The sequence below is a fragment of the Vicugna pacos genome, chromosome 7 (genome assembly GCF_048564905.1).
Source record: "Vicugna pacos chromosome 7, VicPac4, whole genome shotgun sequence".
NCBI lineage: Eukaryota > Metazoa > Chordata > Mammalia > Artiodactyla > Camelidae > Vicugna > Vicugna pacos.
This window is the reverse complement of record NC_132993.1, coordinates 8,575,427-8,598,697: the sequence shown is the minus strand read 5'-3', so window position 1 is coordinate 8,598,697 and position 23,271 is coordinate 8,575,427. Positions and strand designations below refer to the sequence as shown.

General features: G+C 36.2%; 1 long non-coding RNA gene across 1 annotated transcript in view; it reads right to left on the bottom strand.

The window, feature by feature from the left end:
* Window positions 1–23,271, bottom strand: part of LOC140697286 (uncharacterized) — a 137,863-nt gene that overhangs the window by 6,683 nt on the left and 107,909 nt on the right. Inside the window, exons 3-4 of the long non-coding RNA XR_012074165.1 lie at window positions 8,624–8,718; window positions 1,930–2,039 (exon numbers count right to left, since the gene is read on the bottom strand). This is a non-coding gene — a long non-coding RNA (uncharacterized lncRNA). The remainder of the gene's footprint in view (window positions 1–1,929; window positions 2,040–8,623; window positions 8,719–23,271) is intronic.

The following is a 23,271-nucleotide window of genomic DNA, read 5'->3' as shown; positions in this document are numbered from 1 at the left end:
ATAAAAATCCCACAATATCAGAGATAAACAATTCCTTTGGGGGGCTTTTCAGCAGACTGAACATCACTGGGTAAAGAAACAGTGAACTTGAATGATGATAACTATATATCATTCAAACTGAAACATAACGAGAAAAAAAAGTGTAACAGAAAGCAAGCAAACCAAAAGCAGAAGAGCATCCATGAGTTATGGGACAATTTTAAAGTATCTAATTTCTAGGCATTTGGAGTCCCAGAAGTAAAGAGAGAGGAAACAGGGAAGTATTGGAAGACCTAATGAACAGGAATTTTCCAAAATTAATGAATGACAAGAAGCCACAGATGAAAAAGCTTGGAAATCCTATGCAGGAAAAGAATGAAGAAAACGTAGCTAAACACCTATGTGAGAAAAAAACCCTATCCTGCACCATATATAAAAATTAATTTAAAATTGATTATGGAGGTAAATGTAAGCACTCAAACTACAAAGCTTCTAGAATAAAGTATAGGAAAAATCTTTATAATCTTCAGTTAATTTCTTATATGTGATACAAAGAAAAACATGAAATACAAAAGAAAACAATGAGAAACTATACTGTCATTTTAAAGTCCTGTTGCTTGAAAAACACTCAAGTTAATCAGAAAAGACTGGAAGAAAATATTTGCAAATGACATTTCTCACAAGGAACATGTATCTAGGATATAATAGAGAACACTCACAATTTAATAAAACAAAGACAAGCAGCTCAGTTTAAACAATGAGCAAGAAAAACCAACAGACATTTCACTAAAAGAAGGTGTACAGAGAACAGATAAGTGCATGAAAAGTGGTTTAACATCATTAATCGCAATAGTAACGCAGACCGTGATGATAGTAAGACTCTACTTTACGTGAGTTAGATTAGCTAATTTCAGGAGACTGTCAGTTACATATGAATTCAGTTTCTGCATCGCAGTCCAATCAAAACTATAAGCTGAGGTAAAGCCTCATGGTTTTCTTTGTTTCTTTCTTTCTTTTAATAAAAATGAATTCTCAATTTCTAGATTATTCTAATCTGCTACCAATCTGATACAGAACGTTTATTCTTTCTTCTTTCTTCTTTCTTCTCTAATATCTGCATATATATTCTGTACCTTAACAGAAACATGGTAACAAAAAGTGTGATTTCTACCCCCCCGTTCCCCGGTGGAATGACTCACTCTAGAGAGAAGGGATGTTTCATAATAAATTACCCAGTAACTTTTTACATCTTTTTAGAAAGTATCTGACATCTAGAGCGATCAGCTAATTTGTTCTTTCAATATTTTTTTTATTGAAGCATATTTGTCTCATTCTATTAAACATTGTCTTCAAGGATTCTAATTCCAGAAGTCATTTTGTGATGGTACTTTGAATTTATTTAATGCTTTTGAGGTACATTCATTTGGCTGCATGTATCTGTTCTTTTTTATTTCTAAATTTTATCCCATTGTATGAATATTACACAATTTTATTCATTTACTAATTAAAGGACTTTTGCATTGTTTTACTTTTTCTAATGATGAATAAAATAGCTATAAACATTTGCATCTATGTGTCTGTGTGGACATATGCTTTATCCCATTTGGATATATTTCTAGGAATGAATTAGCTGTGTTAGCATATGGTCAAATATATCTTAATATACAACAAACTGCCAAGTTTGCTTTGAAACCTGCATCATTTTGAATTTCTATTAACAGTGTATAAAAGTTTCGATTGTTCCACATCTTTGTCAGCACATACAACCCAGGCAGGTTTGCAAATAAAATTAGTGTAGTCCACCAAGTAGGTATAAATTTGCCCAAATATTCAGTGAAAATACTGCCAAATGCAATAATTCTATCAGTGGAATTATTTTTAGAATCACAATCTAATAATATTTGTAAAAACGAACCTAAATGAACTTAGGATTGATTTGTTTTACCTCACCTTGATTGTGAATTGCTTCTCTAATTCACTTCGTAGGCTTTGCAAAGAATTTAATTTTGTTTCTCAATTCTTCCCACTTGCTTACAATTTCAGGGAGCCTATGGGGAAAACTGCAAAATGATGAAGTAAATATTTATAAGTTTTCAAACCTATGTCAATTGAAAGAGTCACTTTATGGATAAAATGTAAAAAAATCATAAAATTATCTTTCTCAATTAGCACAAGTCTAGCAAGCAAATTCAAGAAAAAAAAGCAATTAAATTAAAATATTTTTACAGGAGGGAAAAAGCTATACCTAAATTCAATTCCACAATATGCAGTGATTTATAGTAGTCACTCGGGGTGCTAGGAGTGCTTAAAGAGTTAAGAGTCCTTCCTGAAGATCGTCAATCTAAGTGAAGTGGGCAAGAAAGAAAAATGCCATATGATATCACTTATATGTGGAATCTAAAAAAAAAAATTAAAAAAATAAGGACACAAATGAACTACTTATTATTTATAACTTGGATGATTATTTCTTGAACATATGTAAGCACATTTGACTGTCCTTTACGATTGGATTCCACCTTCTGTTGATTCATATTTTGTGGTTGGCTTTATCCCTTTGATAACTATGTAAGTTTAAAAAGCTAAAGCTCTAATCTGTTCTTAGAAACAATGATCAGTACACATATGTAAACTTAAAAATTATGTGCAGTATATTGTATATATGTATTTACATGCAATATGATATATATGTGCAGTCAAACTGTAATAATTCTACCTAATAAAACTGAAAAAGGATTAAAAAAAAGAGTTAAGCATCCTTAATTTTAGAGTGAAGTTTCAAACTGGGAAAAGTGGAAACAATCTTCTAAAATCAAATATAGTATTGCTTACTATTTATGGAAACCCACCTACTAAATAGGGGCACCTAACTGTATGACAACTAGGCAGCTACAGAGAGATCAGCTGAAAAGTCCAGCGAAGCCTTTCCTCTCCTAAAATGCGACAGCCACTTCTTACGTCTGTGCTAGTAAACCGAGTCCTGGCTAAGTCTCTGGCATCTTGAGCTAGGTTAGAACACAAAGGCTGATCCAAATCAAGTGTGGGTGAAAATGATGAGTTCAACTTTGTTCACAGCTATTTTAACTTTAGATTCTTGGAAGTCATCAAATAAACAAAGTAAACTATGTAAACCAGATAATAATGCTATTGAAGGGGCAAGTCTCCCCGATGACTGCCTCGCATCTCAAAGAAGTACCCCTGGAGTTTGGCTGTCTTGGCACTTACTCAGAGTGAGACATCGAGTTTAGGGGATCACAGAACCGCGGGCTTATTACAGATATGCTCCAGCCATATCAGCACTCACACAGCCACCTGTGAACACAGTTCTGCCACCCAGCGAGTTATTTCTAAGTGATGACCACATATGTGGCTTCTGGTCTGGGAATTCTTGCTAGGAGAACACTGGGGCCATCTCCTCTTATCTGCACTGGCACCTGAGCACCTAGGGGATTTGCACTTGGGTCCCATTAGGGGCATTCACAAGAACCTAACACCCTTCTGTTTTCCCCTTCACTCTTGTCTTCATTTTTACAGATGGAGAAATTCAAGTCAAAATGGTCAAATATACTTCTCAAGGCCATAGAGCTGGTCTGAACCAGGTCCGTTTCCCCCCAAAAGCCAGTCAGGGCTTCAGCAACCAATTTTAACAACTCTGCAGCACTGCCGCTTCCAACAGATAAAAAAATGACTTGCCCTGGATAGTCAGATTAGCCACAAGACACTTGTGGCCCATGGAAATGATAGCCAACTAAATGAAAGAATTTTCTGGTATGACCTTGGGGATATTCTGCAAACTCTCTATACCTTGAGTTCCTCATCTATAAAAATCAGTACAATAATGCTACCTACACGGTTGCTATTGAATTAAATGAGTTAATAATTGAAAAGTAGCTTAAAGAAGATCTGGCTCAACGTACGTGTCTTAGAAGCGTCTGTGACCTAGGATTATGATGGTGGTAATGGCGATTTTTCCTTTTAGGGACAGAAGGAGCGATTCATTTGTTTGTAGTGCCCAATCATGGAAAGCAAATATGTATCTCAGATAGTCTGGGAATACTGTCCTTGGAGATCATGTTTTGAGTTCAACAGAATCGCAGTTTTTAGCAGTGACTTAGAAATCCTGTTATCAGCAAAGGATACGATTTTGTCGGCAGTCACTACAAGTGACTTGGGTTTTATATACCAATAATCAGTACCAACCATCCTTATAAAAGTCAAGTCTCCGACATAATTCTCTAAGCTTACCTAATACTCTGTTCCCCTTTTGTGATTTCCTTTTGCCTTCAAGTCAATTTCAAATATTCATTTAACTTGATTTCACTTTTATGAAAATATGTGATGGAGAGAAGAGAATAGGCTATGATATGCCTAAGGCTTAAAAATCACCCCTAGGAATTTTTCAGGTCTTATTCTATTAACCCTCCCCTTCCACTCCCTTGCAATGGATTTGAAAAGGCAGCATCTGAAGACAGATTTTTGCATATTTCAAATTTTGGCCTAAAGCCAGCCTACTTGACTACTTAGAGAATGCTTTGAAGCCTGAAATTTATTTATCCAGGCATAGGCACAAATCCAACAGTTCTACTGTCTCTGTGGACTCATGGCTAATAGTTAACAGGCTCTGGTGCTTATTCATTTAACTCAGGATGTTCAAATCTTATAAAATTCAATTTCCTTTTTAACAAAACAAAGAACAAAATTTTATTAGAATCATGTCTAATCTTGTGTTTTTAACTGTACACCTTTATAGTAATGACTGTCAAATAGACATTTTACATCCCTGACTTTCTTCCAAGGTTCAGATTTTTACTTTCATTTTCCTATAGGATACTTATTTCTAAATTCACTGCAATCATAACCATAATAAAAATAATAAATAACTATGATTTATTCAACACACACTACTTAACTGGAACTTATGTTTACTCTGTGTTCATTATCTGATTTACTTTTCTCATGAGTTTAATAATCTGTTGTGATGAATATTCATTGCTCTTTTACTTTAAAAAAAAAACTAAGGCTCAGAAATTTTGGAAATTTATATTTAGCATGGAGAAATACATACTCACCACCTCTACATCTATTTTATAGTCCCCATGTTTAATTGTAAATTCTAATTTAGAAATTCCTATCCAGTCTGGCCTTTTCCTTCTATCAGCATTGCCCCCTCTCAGGAAATTTGTTATTATGTCTAAAATTGGTATGTTATTCCTACCCCAAGTATTTCTTCACTTTAGTTAAACTTCAACTCTAAAGATACCTGGGGTAACCTTAAAAAATGGACTAACTATGTTTTATCTTACATAAAATCTTTTTTGTTTGTTTCCTACAAAATAAAAATCCAAATTTCTTGACTGATTCACAAAGCAACTTACAATCAGGCTACTTACCATCCCTGCTAATGCCCACTGAAAACTTCCATCAACCCATTCAATGTCTGAGCTACACCGGAGACGCTCATATTTGCAACCACACCACAGTCTTTCATAGCTTACCTCCCTTCTGGCTGAAGTGTAATTCTCTACCTTATTCCTCCCATTAAAAAAAATCCAATTATTCATGATAATAAGCTCAAAGAAATCCCGTCATGTAAAAACTTAACCTGATTCCCTTCTAGAATTGAACCAACTTGACCCCACTTTTCCTGAGCACTTTGACATCTTGTTTTAGCCATTTGGTATCATCGCTTCTCTGGCTTCATCCGGCTTACTTACATGTTGCCCCACTTACAGCCTTAGAGCCTTAGAAGTAAGTGAACTGAGTAGCTAGATAAAGCCAAGTAAATGAATCACCAAATCTAACTTTACATCACACTATCAAGAAATTACAAGCGTTCATATATCAGGAGGCTAGAAACCTGAATCTAATTCTGACTTTTTTCCATTTCCTAATCTTAAGAAATGCTATCAACTAGTGTGGGAAACAGGCATATTAATCCTCACCTGCACAGGAGCTGGGGTCTGCCACAGATTATTATTCAACATACCTTTTAGCTTTAGGACTTACGATTCTATGAAATAGTAATTTGAATATTCTCTCTAATAGGTCATTATCAGAAGACAAGAGTTATATTGAATAATTTCTACCTAAAAGAAGGTCTGTCTGCAATCCTGCCTCATTATTTACTTTACTTTTTGTTTCATCTCTATTATATTCAAGCTCTTTCATTTTGCTCTGGGCACTCATTGTAAAATGTTAGGATAGTCACAAAAATGCTGAAGAGAAACACATTTTGCCCCTGGATAGTAGTAAGAATCTATTAGTGCTTTATCATTCCTGTAGACAAGTATACACAGGCAATGAGTGAAATTTTGAGTCAGTTCTGGTATTAATCATCTGAAACAGCTAAGGAATGACTGCATGTTTAACCATACCCAGACTCCAATCACCTAACTCATAGTACAATAAATCAATGAGCTACGAATACCCAACATTATTGCAACTCACTACTAGATCCAAAAGATTATTTATAAAACATACAAACTCTGCTGATGAAAAGAAAATGTTATCAATTTCTGGTTTGGAAAATGTCATTGCTTACTCAGAAATACTTGATTTCTGACTTCCAGTTCTATTTAGTTTCAATATTCCTCGTACTCTTTGCGTATTATTGTAACGTAGAGGCTAAAAGAGTACGTGATTTAGGTTATCAGTTCAGCGGCATAACCAAGAGACTTGAAATAACTACTGAATTTAATGAGGTGGAAATTTATTTCTCCTTTACCTAAAACATCTGGGCCGACAACCCAAGGCTGGTGGTGCTTCTACAGTCATGAGAGCCGCAGGTCGTTCTCTCTAACTGTTCTGCCAAACTCGTCCTGAGCTTCAAATTTATGGTCCAAGATGGCTGCTCTGGCTCTTAACTACAGAGTCTGTATGGCAACCAATGGAAACAGAGGGGAAAAGTATTGAAAATAACCCTTAACTTTACGGATGCAACTTAGCAGTAGCATGAGTCACTTGTGCCCACATCCTACTGCCAGAATCTGCAGGCATGTGATCACACCTTTCTTTAAGGGAAACATAGAAATGTCGCGATTATGCAAGGGGCCCCGGGTCCAACTAATGTTCGGAGAGTCTGTTTCTAAAGGAAGGAAGGGAGAGGGAGAATGGAGAAGAGCTGAGCGTCTTGGCCATAGCATGCTCCAACAAAACACAGGTGTTCCACATTCCAGCGGAGACTGATTAATGCATGTTTTATTCACCTTTCAGGAAAAATTTGAGTAATAATTTTCTCAATTAAATATTTTTAAAGCTATTTTCAAGCAACAGCTTTCAATGAGGACCAAAATAATTAATAAACAGCACGAGAATAGGAGTGGGAAGGCCAGCAAAGAGTTAACCATGACTTCTTCAAAATGGACCCGTTTCTCTACCGCAGGAGAAGCCTGGGAGGATTTAACCAGGCACTGCAGATGCCATGGAGAGAACTGACGGCAGTACCACGCAGCTCCCTGTGCAGCACTGTTGGTCTCACAATGCTGCGTGAAGTTTCGAGATGAAAAAGCCAAGTTTAGAGACCCAAAGAAGCAAATTCAACGGATGGTAAGACTAATAATGGCTCAAATGTGATACTGAGAAGTATATTATTAGGGTTCAAAAAGATGGGAGAGATGAAAACAAAAGAGATTGAGAGAACAGGTAAGGTACACCCATTAACATAGATGTCCATGGATTTATCACCGTACCCCACGGGTGTATTTCCTGAGTAATTCCTTACTTCAAGTGAAAAAACTTTGGTTCTCTTCTCTTACTCCTATTGTTATGCTGCCTAAGACCACAGCACAATAAAGAATTGGTAACTCCTAAATCATGAGATTTTCATGCTCTGTTTATTTTTATACATATACAGCCTCCTGACCCTACTCCCCTTTCAGCTACTGACCCATTTGTTACTTTCCTGGATTCCTCAAAAATTGGTCTATAGTTTTTCTCTCTAATTCTTCTGCTCCCATTCTCATTTAAAACCATTTCAATCCAGCTTTTACATCAAATGCCCTAGTGAAAATGTACTGTTTAAGACTGTCAACAAGCTCCAATTTGCCGAATATTATATTCATTCTTAGTGCTCATATTAGTGTTTAACACTTATGATTGATTGCTCTCTCCTTAATTCACCATTTTCACTTGTCTTTATTACTTTTCATTATTCTTTACTGGCTCTTTCTCTTTATATTGGACTCTCAATATTTGTTGGCTTTCAGAGTCAAGTTTTAGACCCCTTTTTCACCTCTATTAATATTTATTCCCTTGGTGATAGCGTTCAGTCCCACAAGTTTAAGTACCACCTCCTTGCTGTCCATGCCCGGATGTGTACACCTAGCTCAGGCTTCCCTCCCTTAACTCCAGACTCATACTTCCAACTGACTGTTCAATATCTCGACTTGGATATATAATACGCATCTCACACAAAATGTATTCAATACCGAACCCCTGACTTTTCCCACATGACCTACTCTAATTGAAGAATGTCATATATCATTTGACGACATATCTTTATATCTAGTTTCTCAAGCCAACAATCTGTCTCCCTTTCTCTCATACGACAAGCAAACATACTGACTCTATTGTGAACACATATCCAGATGCAATCATTTTTCACTGTTTCCACACTGACCGTCTTGTCTGAGCTACAATGAGTACTTACCTGGATCCTGCAATAACTTTCTAGTAAGTCTCTCACGTGATCCTCTTTTTCCTCCTGTAGTCTCTCCACAGTGAAGAAGTCAGAACAGGGTAATCCTATCAAAGCACAATTCAAATTGCGTCACTTTTCTGCTCAAAACTCTGCAATGGTTTCCCATTTCACTTAGAATAAAAACCAAAGTCTTCAAAAATGGCTTAAAAATCATGATCGATATCTTGTTCACTTTTTAACTGCTTCTCGCTCATTCTACTCCAGACTGGCCCCCATATTTAAATACCAAAAGCCATAGTAAAGCCATTGCTTCAGCTTTTCAGTCTGCCTAGAATAGATTTCTGCAGGATATCTACTCCATTAACTCCATCATTACATTCTAGTCTTCCCTCAATTATTAATTTCTTGAGAAATCTTACACTACATCTGACAATATTTCATTCTCTCCCTTCTATCTGGGACTTTTGGTCCTCTAGTTATCCTTTTTTGATAATTGACCACTAATTTAATTTATTGTGTACAGAGAGAGTATTTTCTACATGATAACAAAGCTTTGAAACATGATGAGCTTTTCTTCATACCCCAGCGTGTGGTCCATTTTCAGAAGTGTTCTTTCAAGCTTGAAATGCATTCTGCTATTGTTGAGTGTAATGTACACTTATCCACTAGATCAAATTAGTTAATTGCATTATTCAAATCTTTTGTATCCTTAGTGATTTTTTCTGCTTAATTTATCAATTACCAAGAGAAGTGTATTAAAAAAAATCTCCCATCCTAATGGTGCACTTGTCCACCTTTCCCTGCAGTTCTGTGAATGCTTTCAATATTTCTGAGTTTGATATTAGCTGCATATAAGATCATAGATTTTGCACCTTTCTTATTTAATGAACTTCTTGTCAGCATAGAGGGATCTTTTTCTGTAGTAATGTTTTCTGTCCTCAGGCAGAGATGAATCTTTCTGGATATAAAACTTAAGCTCCTTTGCCCTCTAGTTTCACTTTGGATCCATTCAAACAGAGGCACCAAAAAACAGACTGGGGGAAGGCTAGTTTTCTACTCCAGTACTGCGCCTTTTTCTGTAGCTGCAAGGCACACTTTCGCCCCTAACTTTAGGTGGGTGACATTGGCAATGCCTTTCTGCTATTGCCATTCCTTGGAATGCTTTATATTTCATTGTTAGATTTCCTTAACATCCCTGTAAATTAATCCATTCATAAAATGCCCCTTAATTACCTGTTCTGAGTATCTCATCTGTCTTAGGACGTAACACAATAAATATCTCCCCACTTCCTATCAAGGGCCACAGTTTTCCAGCTGGAATAGATTAATGGCTACCTTACCTCCTATATACAACTACTTTCGAAGCTAAAAAAGATATTTCTTAAATCACACGGTTTGTATGTATCAATTTTGGAATCAGTTCTGATGCATTTAGCTACAAGTGACAGCAAATCCAAGTAACTGTGACTTGAACAAGTGACATTCACAATTTTTAAGCATAAATCATGCAACTACATTCTCTAGCAAACTTATATGTATTAAGTATTCATATATCCATATAGAATCTGAAGCAAATGTTCCAAAAATCATAGTTACACACAGTACATGCTCTGCACTCAGATTTTCTATTTTACTCTATGCTTTAAAAAATATTCCGGTTGCCAATCATTAAATTGATTTCATATTCCACTCATAACCTTGAGTTTGAAAAATATTGACTAAAATCCTAAAGATATTTACACAAAGCCACCCCCAGATGCAAAAGAGCTTAGGAAAATGAATAGCTAATCATTTCAACCTCCATAGTGGGCAACAGAGAGGGGGCAGGGGAGAGGCAGCTTTTGAGAGAGCTATAAAATAAGCAAACAAAGGTATCAGACGAAATATTTACCAAAAAGAAAATGTAAGCACCATGTTAAGTGGTGAAATGTCGAAGCTATTTTTGTTAAAATTATGACCAAGTCAGAAATCCCTGTTAGCACTACCTTTTATTTTTCAAAATAATTTGGAGGTTGATCTTAGTTATTCCCATCACAAAAAATAAATAATAATTATGTGATGTGATAGAAATAACTACCTATCACTAGAATGGCAATCATATTACAATAGATAAATGTACCAAATCACATGTTGTACACTTTAAGTTTATACAATGTTAAAAATTGAATATATTTCAATAACAACTTTTAATTAAAACATTTGGGATGACTGAATTGAAGCAACAACAATAAAATAAATTGTATAAAATTTGGGAAAACACATGCTATAACTGTTCTTTACAAAAATATTAAAATAATGTAGAACTACTAAAATTAATATAAAATTTTGGTAAGCTAGCTAGATATAAAATAAATAGACAAAAATCCACTGCTTCTCACTAAACAGGCAATATCAAAGTAAAAATGGAAAATACAAAATAGTCAATTCACTACTAGAATATCTATTAAAATTCAATTGGTATGATTAATACCTTTTCCAATAATATTACTATACCATAAAGTAACTATAATATATATTATTTGAAGCAATATTTATAATGATGCTGTCCAAAATATTTTTTAAATGAGCATAACTGACAGTTTTATTAATAGGAGAAATAATGAATAAATTGTGACATATTTTTACTATATCAATTCAGTAAATATTAAAAATGAAGTCAGACAGAGAGTGCAATAATCTAGAGAGTATGGTATTCTAATCAGGATGAATGAATGAATGAATAAATGAATAAATAAATCAAAGAAACAGAATACAGAAATAGTCCCAACACACAGTCAGCTGATTTTTGAAAGAACTGCCAAGACAATTCAATGGGTAAGAAAAGTCACTTCAATAAATGGTGACAGAGCATCCATTGGGAAAAAAAGACTGTTCTCTACCACATACCATATGTAAAATTAATATGGATGATGCACAATTAAAACATATGTTTAACAAAAATGCCATTACAAAATGAAAAGACAAGACACGGGATAAAAATATCCACCCATCCAGGTATCTGAGAAAGGATTTGTATCTAAGATATATAAAGAACTCTTGGATTACATAATTAGAAGACAGAGTAATCAAATAAATTAAGAGCAAAATGCTTGATCACACAGTTCACAAAATGAGATAGAGGAATAACAAATAAGCACAGGAAAAGTTCTCTACAACCTCAGTGAGAAATCATTTCACACAAACCATAATTGTTTAGTGTGGCAATTTCTTACTAAGTTAAAGCATACACCTACTCAAAGAGGTAGCAATTCAACTCAGAAGTACTTGTCAAATCAAAATAGAAACGTACGTCTACAAAAAGAGATGTCAAACAATGGTCACGGCAGCCTTATTTGAATCCCAAACTGGAGACGACCCAAATGCTATCAAGAGAAAAATGGTTAAGCAACCTCTGCTCTATTTACTCTACACAATAATACTTAGCAAAAATAAAGAAACAAGTAATTCTTACATGCATCAATCTCAAAAGCATTTTGTTGAGTGAATGCAGCCAGGCATAATTGAGGGCATGAGTTAATTTACATGAAGTACTAAAACGGGGAAACTAGAAATTGGAGCAGTGCTTTTCTCTGGAACTAAGTAGAAAACTGACTAGGAAAGATACAAGAGATCTTTTTGCAGTAATGGAGCTGTTCTAAACACTAAGTAGAATGATTTTTACAGTGATGTATATACCTTTGTCAAAATTTCTAAAACAATATACATAAGATCTGTGCACTTTTCTGTAAATATACTAATTTTAAATACAGTTTTGATTTAAAAAAATACTAGATGATGATATTTCCAAGGGTTTTTTCCTGTTTGGGATTTGTTTTAAGTTTCCTTTTTTGTGGTAAGAATTCTTTTTCTTTTTTTTTTTTTAAGAATTCTTAACATGAGAACTCCTCTCTTAACAAAATTTTAAGTGTACAATACAGTTATTGACCATAGATACAATGATGTCTAGTCGATCTTTAGAATTTTTCATCTCGCTGAAACTTCATACTGATTAATCAGTAGATCCCCATCTCCTTCTCCCCCAGCCCTTGGAAGCTACCATTCCACTTTTTTATTCAATGAATTTGACTGTTTTAGATATCTCAGATGAGTGGATTTATGCAGTATTTCTCTTGCTGGAACTACCTCATTTCACTTAGCATGGAGTCTTCGAGTTTCAATTATGCTTGTTTCATATTACAGAATTTCCTTTTCTTTTTTTAAGCCTGACTACTACTCCAGCATGTGTTACGTACAACATTTTCCTTGTCCGTTCATCTTTCAATAGACATTTAGGTTGTTTTCACATTATAGCTATGATGAATAGAGCTTCAATCAACATGGGAGTGCTAATATGTGAGGTCTTGATTTAAATTATTTTCTATAAATATCCAGAAGTGGGAATTTTGGATCATACGGCAGTTCTATTTTTAATTTTTTGAGGAACTTCTATACTGTTTTCCATTGCATATCTACTGTTCAATTCTGAATTCCCACCAACACTGTCAAGGGTTCCAATTTCTCCACATGCCTGCCAACAACTGTTGCTTTCTGTTCAGTTGACCTTTTTTTAATAATAGCTATCTTGACAAGTATGAGAAAATATTGTAATTTTAATTTGTATTTCCCTAATGACTAGTTTTGCTGAGCATTGTTTCATACACCTGTTGGTCATTTGTATGTGTTCATTGGAGTAATGTCTAGTCAAGTCCTTTATTAGAGTTAACAAGGTTTGTTTGCTTGTTTGTTGACATTGAGTTGTAGGAGTTCCTGTATTTTGAAAATACACTCCCTATCAAGTAAATAATTTGCAAATATTTTCTCTCATTCTGTAGGTTGCCTTTTCAGTCTGTTGACTGTTTCCATTGAAGTGCAGAAGCTTTCTTAGTCTGCTATAGTCCCATTTGTCTACATTTGCTTTTGGCGTCATTTGTGAAATTATTGCCAATACCAATGTCTTGTAGATTTCCATGTTTTCCTCTAGGAGTTTTATTATTTCAGGTCTTATGTTTTAGTCTTTAACACATTTTGGGTTGATTTTTGCATATAGTGTAAAATAAGGCTCCAACTCACTCTTTTGCATGCTGATACACAGTTTTTCCAACCCCATATGTTGAACAGACTATCCTTTCACCAATGCATATTCTTGGCCCTCCTGTTGAAGATTCATTCACCATATATACTAGTCAGGGTTCTCCAGAGAAACAAAAACAGTAGGACGGCTGGTAGATAGACATAGATATATAGATAAGAGGATTTATTTTAGGATTTGGCTCACACAATTATGGAAGTTGAAATGTGCCACAATCTTTTGTCCATAATCAGGAGAATCAGGAAAGCCAGTGGTATGATTCAGTCCAAGTTAAAAGGGCCAAAGACCAGGGGTTCTGATGTTTGATGGCAGGAAAATATAAATGTCTCAGCTCAAGAAGAGAAAGATCTCACCCTCTCTTTACTTTTTTGTTCCATTGGGCCTTCAACTGATTAAACAATGCCCACCACATTGGTTAGAGTGGGTCTATTTATTCAGTCTACTAAAATAAATGCTAATATCATTCCAGAAACCCCCATCACAGAAGCACTCAGAAATAATGTTTTACCAACTATCTGGGCATCCACACAAAATTAACCATCATTATATATATTATATATATATTATATATATATATATATATATCCCCGGCTCTCTGTTCTGTTCCATTGGTTTATATAACTGTCATTATGCCCATACCATAATGTTTTGATTTCTGCATCTCTGTTATATACTTTGAAATCAGGAAATGTGATGTCTCCAGCTTTGTTCTTTCTAAAGATTGATTTGGCAATTTGTGGACTTTTGTAGCTCCGTATGAATTTTAGGATTATTTTTTTCTATTTCTGTAAAACAAAAAAATACCATTAGAATGTTGCTAGGGATTGTATTGAATCTGTAGACTACTTTGTGTACTATATTCATTTTAACAAAATTTAGTTCTCCAATCCATTAATATGAATGGCTTTCCATTTAAGTCTTCTTTAATTTCCTCTTTCAATGTTTTGTAGTTTTTAAAAAACAAATTATTCACCTCTTTAGTTAAAGTTTTTCTTAAGTACTTTATTTTTTGGTGTTATTATAAATAGGATTGTTTTCCTAATTTCCTTTTCAGATAGGTCATTGTTTGTTAGTGTATAAATATATGCCACTTATTTTTGTGTGTACTGATATTGTATCCTGCAACATTACAGTAACTGCCCTGGCTAGGACTCCCAGTGAAACAGAAGTGGCAAGAGCAAGCACACTTGCCTTGTTCCTGATTTCACACAAAAAGCTTTCATTCTTTACCACTGAGAAAAATGTTAGCTGTGGGCATGCCAGACATGGTCTTTATTATGCTTAGGTGCTTTGCTCCAATTCCTAATTTGCTCAGAGTTTCTGTCATGAAAGTTGAGTTTTGCCAAATGCTTTTCTGCATCTATTGAGATGATCATGTGACTTCTATCCTTTATTCTGCTAATGTGTTCTATCACATTAATTGATTTTACAGGTTGAACCATCCTTGCATCCCAGGGATCAATCCCAAGGTATAATGGTATATGATCTTTTAGTCTGGGTTTAATGCTGAATTTAGTGTGCTAGTATGTCGTTGGTAATTTTTACAACTATATTCATCCGGGATATTGGCCTGTAGTTTTATTTTCCTGTGGTGTCTTTTTCTGGCTTTTGTATCAGGGTAATGCTGATCTAAAATGAGTCTGGATGTGTTTCCTTGTCTTCAAGTTTTGGTAGAGTTTGAGAAGAATTGGTACTAATTCTTCCGTAAATTTTGTATAGCTTTCACCAGTGACATCAGCTGGTTCTGGGCTTTTCTTCTGGGGGAGATTGTGGATTACTAACTCAATCCCCACACTAGTTATAGGTCTGTTCAGGCTTTCTGTTTCTTCACAACTCAGGTTTTATGTTTCTAGGAATTTTCCTTTTTCTTTCAGATTATCCAGTGTGTTGGTGTACAATTGTTAATACTAGTCTTTTAGGATCCTTTGTGTTTCTGTTGTGTTACTCACAATGTCACCTTTTTCATTTCTGACTTATTTGAATTTTCTCTCTTCATGCTTTGCAGGCCAAATATGGTCCTTGTCACTTATCCTTTAGGACTTTATTTTAGTTTTTGTTTTTTAAGCAAATCCTGGAAAAAATTTTAAGTGATTCTTATCTCACAGACTGCAAAAACAGAGGAAAGGCCAGATCTGGCCCATTGGTCATAGTTTCCCTATGACTGCTTTATATTAAATTTTTCCTATTCGAGGTACTGTGTGATTTTTGTCTCCTGGTTGGATCTGGTATAATAGAAGACAGATAGGGTCTGAAAGACAGGGTGATGGGGTTCCCTGATTGTGGTTTTAGGCTTGAGTATGGTCCTAAGCCGCTTGACAATGTGAGAAGGGATACTAATACCCTATGACATGCGATGGCATCATAATTAACAAAGCTACCCCATGCGGTTGATCATGACAAAATGCTAATTGAAGTAAGTGCCTTGGGACACCAAGTGCCTGCTGCACTAGACCATTACAGCAGTGACAATGACCATAAGAACTCTAATATGAGACAGATGTTTTTTAGTTCACTTGAGCACATACAGAAAGAAAATGACAAGCTCAGATCTGTCAGCCTTCATTCAAGTCACGATCTGAGAGCCAGAACCAGGGTGCTTCCATGACAGCACAGCAGGAATTTCCTATTTCTTGTAACTACAGGGTTAATATTGCTGCAAATAAAAACACTTAACTGTGGAGTCTGCAGAATGATAACAACAGTTGAATTCAAAATCTCACTGAATTCTTCACGTGAAAGAGTATTGACTAGGGAAAAAAAGGTGATGCTGAAATAAGAACATCTGATTGGATCTAAATGACATTACTGAGCTTCTGAGTTGCTCTGAGCCTTCCTTTGCAGTGAGAAGCTGTCTCTCCAGTATTTGAGAAGGCTAGCCTTCTTCCACCAAAACAAACAAACCAAGAACTTTGTTAAACTCATCTGAGGTAGATGCCCGGAAACAGAATGATCATTCTCCTTATGGTCCATCACAACTACTCCTTGTGGTCACCTGACCCATAACCAGGGTCAAATATTAGCATGCTCCAGGGGACAAGTATACAATATGATAACCCTAAAAAGAATTATCCGAAAACTTTACTAATATATCAGCAGAAACTTAGAGAACATATGTGAGAAAAGATTCTAGGAGTATTAGATCAACCTGGATTCATTCATATGAATGCACTTGTACAGATTCTAGATTTAATGCTAGCTCATTTATTGGGAGGCAGCTCTACTTCTTTGGTTGGTCAACTGAACACTGCAAACAGAGCTGGCCAATATTTAATGACATTGAGGTTCCAGATCTTCTCTGCCATGATGAGGAGGAAGGAATCCTTGGACTTATCATGTGTGACTCGCACACCCATCTCCCAGGTACACTCCATAAAAGATTCAGAAAACATGCCCTTCAATAAGGCATTGAGAAGTTCATTAATAAGTAGAACATGTGTAACTTCTAAGAGCTCTGAGGCTGGTTTCCTTTTCAGGTCAGGTGTAGTTGACGAAGCTGCTGGCGCTGAGACAAGCTCACTGATTTAATGTGAATAATAAGATTCCAGAGTTGCAGAGAACAAGTGGCAGCACTTAAGTGCCAAACACAAGGCAGAGAGAGCTACAATAAAAGGAAGCAGGGGTGCAATGGTAACAGAATGCCTTGACCCTCAGCAATCCTAGCCCTGGCTAATTGAGCACAATGTCCCTAGGAGCACAGTGTGTGGGGAAAACCACTACACTATCATTTGAGCTACCTAACAGCAAAAGCTCAAGATTAGAAAAAAAAAAAACTTGATTTGGTACAGAGGAGCATCACAGCCTTTCTCCAATTTCCAGACCTCAATTAGCATGGAGACCCAGAGCCCCTTAATAGAAACAAAACACAACAAAACAACAACAACAACAACAAAACAGGATTTCTTGAGGAAGGATTCTGCACCACTGCTGCAAGTAAATAGCACAAACGAGTCTCTAAACCTTCCCCTGCAGCTGTTTAGGTGAGGGGCTGGAGAGAGAGAAAAAAGAAATACCCAGAATTCTTTAAGATTGCAAAACAGTAGTTCTGAAATGATGCTAATTCCTGGGGACCCAAAATTTCACTCTTGCCAAAGTGGGATTTTATGGTGATTAAGTGATAGCTATCATCTTAGCTCAAGTCTGTCTCAGTGAGGACAGTTAGTCCAAGGATCCGCCCTATAGTTATTTCCCTAGTGCCTCAATGTGTAAATAGAATGAACTTACTTGGGAGCTTCAGAATCCCCATATTGCCTCTCTGATCCCTGGGGTGAGGTCCATCACAGAAAAGGATCAGTGACTGTTCGTCTCTGGAACATTCACTCCCTAGGAAGACAGTGAGCCAGATGCAGTATGGCATCCTTGAAGGACTTGTGAAGATTAACGCCACTATCAAAGATTTTAAAGAAGCAAGGTGGTGAGCATCCAGCGTGACTGTGATGGAATTTGAGGAGTAGCTACTACTGTCATGAATAGACGTAAGTACTATTGGGCTATGCCTCTCAATTCAGGGGTAAGTATGATAGCTTTTTCATCTGTAAGGATAGCCATGCCTGATAGGTGGATATAAACACCTTGTTGAGTACTCATCGTCACACAAATGTGTGCAGAATGGTATATATGAGGGCTGAGTAGCCAAAAGGATCGGCTTTCTCAGGTACCAACATATTTCATGTCAATTACAAATCTTTCGAATCTTCATTGCTTGCTCCGCAAATGTGGAGCAGGGCTCTTTAAAGATTGCTCCTTTGCCAGCCGGTACAATGTTAAATTCTGTCCATAGAGGGCGCTAAAGGAACAGTGGAGATGGAGAGAGGTTTTCCATTCCTGGTTCTAACCTGCTGCTCTGACTAGATTTCTGCATCGTGCAGTTTCTCCATTGCTGAATTCCTGCAGCTCACAGGGTCTCCCATGCTTGGCTCCAGTGAACAATTTCACCAGCCACTCAGCTCATAAAGCATATGATTTCTCCAACATCTGTTTTCTAAGGTAGAGGACTTCTCTGGGTCCTGGTTCCTGCAGTGTCTCCACACATGTCCCCCATCTTCCCAGTGGGGTGCCACAGTTGAGGGACAACTCCATAAATGGCTCCCTATCAGGTGCCTTTTCACTGAGTTCTTGTATGGGATCTTCCCCAGCACATCAGGGGGGACATTCCAAGCAAGTTCCATTGGCGCAGCATGATCTGAACACCATCCAGTGAACCATGGGCAGACCTGCTCTCTTTGAGAAGGTATGGACTTCAGCCCTGAGGGGACTTCTGCTTCAGGCACTTTACTCCAGCCCTAGGGATGGCGGCTTCCTTGTATCTGTGATTCCTGACCTCTCTAGAGTTCTCACAGTTTCTTACTACTGTATCTCCCGTTACTCCAGTTACCATTTTAGTTAATTTTTTTTTTTGTTTTAAACTTGTCCTATTCCAGTTACTGTATAGTTTCTGTCATCTGGTTGGCTCCCAACTGGTTGGATTACGTAATCCTTAAAATTCACTCTAGCACTGAGAGTTAATTATTCTTTCATGGTTATAAAAGCAAACCTCATTTTATTTTTGTGTACTACATCACAGGATATATAGACAGCTGAATTAAAAATATTTTTGACCCATGCCACATATATTAAATAATATATTAGACACCATTACTTTATATAAATTAGCTATAATGTGGAGTTCAAGTTTCTTTTAACCATGGAAAAAATTAACATTGCTGTAAATCTATATACCATTAGTATTCATTTTAATGTTCTTCTCATTTGCTTTCAAATATAAAGAATCACCAGACCCCTTAGGAAAGAGACATGTTTCTTAATTTTAGTTAAAACATTCTGTATTAGAATGATGTTTCCTCTTTAAGTGCTGTGTAATGTATAGGATACATGTTTGCCCTGTGGTAATATTAAAATAGGCTGTATGTAATACTTGTCAGTTTATTGTTCATTAAAATAAATTAAGAAAAACAGAACGTGTTATGATGAACTCATTATAATTCACTTCAAAAGAAGAATATTTCACATCTTGAGGAAAAGAAAGAGCTAAGAGATATTCCAAGTGGTATAACGTAGTGTTCAAGGAAGGCTGCATATCATTGATGATACCTTTTGGGTTTTTCATTAATATCAGAATGCAGGCATTCCTGAATGGCCACGAAAAATCATGATATTACTGCTATTTTATAACTCATTTGTCTATATCCCCAAACAAATGCCCCTAAATGCCAGTGGCAATCATCAAGTTCACACGTTCCATGAGGTCCCTGAAAACAATCATCTTTTGTATGTTAATATGTGCATTAGCATGAATATCTGGAAGAGAACACTTTCAGTCCAGAAAGAAAGATGAAAGCAAGGTCACTCACTCTGGAATTCTCAAATGATGAAGAGAAACACTGAGGGTAAAAGAAAAAGCAAGCAACAAAATGTCAATGGAACTAAAGGTAGTAGATCGATGTCTTAGGACATCACAAACTTTTTGCAATGTATTTCAAAGAAAACACCCCGTGGTAGGTGGTGGGAGGACATATTAAACTTCAGACTTGTGCCAAAAGTGTATGATTACCTTGGAGAATTCTGTTTGAAGTATATGAAACTATTGATTCATTGCCAAAAACGGCATATATTTTTTCTTGAATTTTCTTTCAGCAACATGGTTTACAATATTAAAAACTTTAATGATTGTTTTCAAGGTGCAGCAGTACTCAGTAATCTCTGCATCCTAATTTCATGCCCTCCTGTAATCTTCTTCCCTTGGGTGTGGGCTGCAGTCCCATGTGAAAAGGTACTGTTCCCATAAATAACCAACAAAGCCAAGAATAAGCGCATAATTAGGAACAAACATCAGAGAGAGACTGAACCGCATGCGGATAGATGCATCAGTGATAACAAAGTGAGATAATGAGTGTCTCATCACTTCAGGCTTTTTAAATTGTCAGAACATTTTAGAAAGGAGTTCTACATTTAGAGACGTTGTGAAGAGAGGTGTAGGAATGTAGAGTCCCGGTCTTGAAAATTTGGCAATCAGTACTTTCTATTGCTTGCTCTTACTTTGTCATAACAAATTCCCTGCTATTAACAAGCCCAGACCAACCTGTCGTTTTATGAATTAGAGAATGGCCTGATTATAGCCATATGAAACGAATCAGTAAACACATTAAATATATATAATATATATAAATGAGTTAATACTGCAGAGCACAGGGAGCTATATTCAGTATCTTATAGTAACTTACGGTGAAAAAGAATATGAAAACGAATATATGTATGTTCCTGTATGACTGAAGCACTGTGCGGTACACCAGAAATGGTCACAACATTGTAAACTGACTGTACTTCAATACAAATATATATATACAAATAAACACCTTAAAATAAATGGAATGATAGGTAAGGAGATAGACCTATAGATAACAGAACAGCGAAAATCAACCTCAAAAATTGTTTTCCAATTGAAAAGAATGCAGTCTTAGAAAATTAACACCCCCAGCTGTAGAGAAAGCTAAATAGTAAAATAGCTCCTTCTTCCTTCTGAGCAGTTCCTTTATTTGTCCGGCTTCCTTTGAAAGTAGGAGCCCTCGTGTGATAAGCTTTGGCCGATGACCTGGGCTACTTTCAGGCCTGGCTGATGAACGTATGTGATTCTAGACATTCTCTTCTGCTTCTGAGTACCCGGCACAAGGACAAATCCTAGAGAGATTCTGACAGGCAGAAACTTCAAACGGTCTGATCACAACATGGAAGAAGCCTTGTCACCGGATTCACTCCTCATCATCCCACCAAAAACCCCACATCGGAGCGGGACTTGAGCAGTAAACACAATTATTTAGTTATATCATTGTCTGTGTGTGTGTGTGTATGTGTTTAGATTTGTCTGTTACAGGCACTTCATTGTTGTGATCACTGTACTTAGCAGATAAAAGGTTCTTCTGCACTTTTTCAGCGGAAAAACAAACAGCGCAAGGATACTGACACGATTCTGCATGTAGAGAAAGGGAGCATAGAGGTTAAGAGCACAGATTCTTGAACTGGGTTTGAACCCTGGCTCCGCCACTTAATAGCTGTGTAATCTTGGGCAATTTATTTGAATTCTCTGTGCTTTGGTTCCCTCGTGTATAAATCAGAGCCAGTAACAGTTGCTAACTTTTATACTAGTTCTAGGGAATAACTGAGCGGAGACGTGTGTAGCAGCAGGAATAGCATCTGGTGGACTTACCACAATCTACCGCCCTCAGCGTCCCTCCTCCTTACCCACCTGCACCTTCTCCTTTTCCTCACTCTTCCTACACTTACTCCTTGACGAGCAAGCGCATTTCACCCTTTCTCCCATCTCACTATCCTCACAGAGGCCTTTTTTCTTTTTTTCATAGACAACCAGAAGGACTGAAGAAAGCCAAAATATATCTAGCAATTTTGACATTAGCAGAAAGGATTTCAATCAACAGAACCAGACGCTTGAGTGGAAAATAAATGACTGCAAGTGTTTTGACTTCCAGTCAATTGGAAGGAAAGATTACAAAGTGGCCTCTTGTAATCAAGGGTAAGAGGCTGTGTCATGAAGGTAAAAAGCTAAATAATTAGTAAAACGAAAATTGTGGCTTAATGATGTTTGCCTTAAAACATTGTATTTAAATATAGTTTTTAAGACTGCCTATGTTATAACCTCAGGGTCCATTTTGGAGTAAGACCTTTTTGAAAATGTTGAAATTATGAATCCAGGCAGTTGGATTAGAGCCATCATATCAGTCTTCAAAGGATGCACTTTTGATATTTGAGAAACATGATTAAGGCACCATTTTGTTCCTTGGTGTAATAATAATAATAATTTTTAAAAAAAATAATAATAATGTTTATACAGTGTCCTGTGCGTGTTGCTTTTATTAGGACATTATATACACTAACTCATCTGATCCTTGTAACAATTCTATGCAGTAGGTGCTACATTATCTCTATGAGAAAACTCATTTGTAAAGATAAGGTTAAATAAACTTTATGTATTTTATAAGTATCAGAGTCAGGCTCCAAACCAAGGCGATCTAGCTGAAAAGTGAGTGTTCTTAATGGATCCACTACACTGCTAAGGGTGTATGAACTGTTACACCCAGATTTTGAATTTTTAAGGACGGATAAATTGGGAGCTTGGGATTGGCAGATACAAACTACTATGTACAGAACAGATAAACAACAAGGTCCCACTGTTTAGCACAGGGAGCTATATTCAATACCTTGGAATGGTCTATAATGAAAAAGAATATGAAATACTGACTCATTCCAGAAATGAGTCAGTATGCTATATACCAGAAACTAATATAACATTGTAAATCAACTATATTTCAATAAAAAATGGGAAAACAAGGAATGAATGAACCCTATAGGACAAATATATTAAATATTAATTTTTCATTTTAGGGAGTTAGGACTACTTGAAAGGAACTTTTAAAACAACGTCTCCAGAAGTTTACGTGTCCACATAGGAACATATTTGGAACAACTGGAAAGAGATACAAACTGTGACTGTGAAGGAGTTTCGCTCACTGAAAAGTTGATGAGTTAAGATCAGTTCTCTGACTTTACCAGACTTGTGCTCAAACCAGCTGAAAATCTAGTC